Source organism: Mus caroli, unplaced genomic scaffold (assembly GCF_978045245.1).
Source record: "Mus caroli unplaced genomic scaffold, Mus_caroli_1 scaffold_14, whole genome shotgun sequence".
NCBI lineage: Eukaryota > Metazoa > Chordata > Mammalia > Rodentia > Muridae > Mus > Mus caroli.
The window spans coordinates 16,609,009-16,611,657 of NW_028227269.1; positions in this window are offsets into that span (position 1 = coordinate 16,609,009).

Sequence of the window (2,649 nt, forward strand, 5' to 3'; positions counted from 1 at the left end):
AGGGAACTAGCTGCCCAGATGTCCTGCTGGTCCCATACAGAAGCAGAGGCCTGTAAAAGGTCTGGTCTGGTGATGAGCATCTTTGATGATAATGACCTCTTGGGAAGGAACAAGAAGCCTTACTTGGGACCCCATAGCTGGATTGCTGTCCAAAAGGAGGGACATCACCATCTGGCAAGTGAACAGCCCCTAGTGTGACACATTCCCTAGTGTCTATTCTACTGTCACTATTGTGCCAGAATGGAGCTTTTTAGAAGACTAATTCACCCACATCCCTCACATTCCTTCCTGAGTCCCTAACCCTGGAGGTCACAAAGTGTTTGAGCCTCCAGGATAGGAAGAGTCTCGTGGGCCTCACGCTGAGCCTCTGAAATGCCATGCAGCCCTGACTCACAGTTATCAAACAGTGTGTGTACACTGCACTGTTTGGGGGCACTGTGGGGGTTCATGGTGGCAAACTATTAAATACAGAAATGCAGGGCCCCACAGTCTGAGAGGTGGAGTGTTCCCTGTGTGTAAGCATAAGGACCTGGGTTCAGATCCCCAGCACCCGTGTAAGGCACCATATATGTCCTTGTTCGCTGTGACCCTGGCACTGTGGGATAGAGACAACAGGAACCAATTCTAGGGTCGTTCTGGCCGGCTAGTCTAGACAAAATGGTGAATAGTACTCTCTGGGTTCAGAGAGAGGCCCTGACTCACAAACAGGGGCAGGACGCTGAGGCCTGTGGACCTGGCTCTGTGCTTACAAACAACTACTACTGTTTCAGAGGACCTGAATTCAGTTCACAGCACCCACATCTGGCTCTGTGAGCCACCAATAACTTCAGTTCCAGAGCCCTTTCTTCTTCCCGCCTCTCTAAGCATACATACACACAGACATACATGTGAATAGAAATTTGAAAGTCTTTTTTGAAACAAAAAAGATAGCTGGGCAGTGGCAGCACAGAACTTCAATCACAGCATTCGTGAAGCAGAGGGAGGTGGGTCTCTGTGAGTTTGAGGCCAGCCTGGTCTACAGAGTGTGTTCCAGGATGGCCAGGGCTATACAGAGAGATCCTGTCTTGGGAGAAGTGCAGAATAAAGAAAAGCAAAACGAAGGAAAAAAACATTCACATGTCGACCTCTATATCCCGCATGGGAAAGCATGCCTGTGTGTATGTGTATAAGGGTGCATGTGTGTGAGCATAAGGGTGTGTGTGATGGTTTTTTTGTATATGCTCGGCTCAGGGATTGGCACTATTAAAAGGTGTGGTACTTTTGGAGTAAGTGTGGCCTTGTAGGAGTAGGCATGTCACTGTGGGTGTGGGCTTTAAAACCCTTGTCCTAGCTGCCTGGAAGTCAGTATTCTGCTAGCAGCTTTCAGATGAAGATGTAGAACTCTCAGTTCCTCCTGTGCCATGCCTGCCTGGATGATGCCATGTTCCCTCCTTGATGATAATGGACTGAACCTTTGAACCTGTAAGCCAGCCCCAATGAAATGCTGTCCTTTGTAAGAGTTGCCATGGTTGGTCATGGTATCTGTTCACAGCAGTTAAACTCTAATATAGTGTTTAACATATACACATACACATACACACACACATGCACACACACACACACATGCACACACACACACACACACACACACACACAGGAAAAGGGAGTTCAGTATCTGGTCTGAGGAAGTGCTCTGAACAAAACAGGACCAGAGTCTGAAGGTAGATGAGAATTGATGCTAATCCTAGAGGCCTCTTCCAAGAGAAAGCACATACACCCAAGGACTCAACCTCTCTGAAACAGACAGCAAGAAGGGCAGAGAGGTGGAGGATCTGCAGGTGCAGAGACCCTGGGGTTGAAACAGACTTACCAGGGCCCAAAGAGGGGAAAAGCAATGATGATGACAGTAATGATGTCCCAAAAGTGTAAGTCTTAACAGAAGGTCAGAAATGCCATTCAGGATGTTGGGGAGAGTGACCATGGAGTCTGGGAAATCTGCCCCCAAGGAGTGGTGGGATGTTTGTGTCTGAGCAGCCTGCAGGGTGTGAGTAGGAGCTTTCTGGGTGATTGGAGTGGGTGTGACCCAGAACAGCCTAGCTTAGTGAAGAGAGTCACCCACATGGCTCCCATCCTGTTATAGTAGCAGTTTTTATTAAGAAAAAAGTTCTTGGGGATTTCCTGTTCTTTTCTTCACCTTCTCTGGATCCCCAAGCGGGCCCAATAACTGTGTATTTTACCCTAAGGACTTACTTAGTTTGGACTAGTGGTTCTCAAACTTCTAATGCTGTGACCCTTTAATAAGTTCCTCATGTCATGGTCACCCAACCAAAAAATTGTTTTTATTGCTACTTCATAACTGTAATTTTTGTTATCGTTACAAATCATAATATAGATATGTGCTTTCTGATAGTTTTAGGCAACCCCTATGAAGAGTCCTGCAATCCCCAAGGAATTGGGACCCACCCATTTAGAAGCACTGGTTTAGACCTACTTTGCTTTCTTGCCTAGTTTAGAAATTGAAAGGGGTGTCTGCAGAAAGCTAGGGAATCCGCCAGCCTGCGCCCTCACTTGTCCGTTCAGCCTCAGTGCAGCTTGTGTGGCTCCAGGTGCATCTCCTGTAGCTGATGGACATTCTGAAGTGGCTGCACTGAAGTGGAGGCTAAGGCTGTT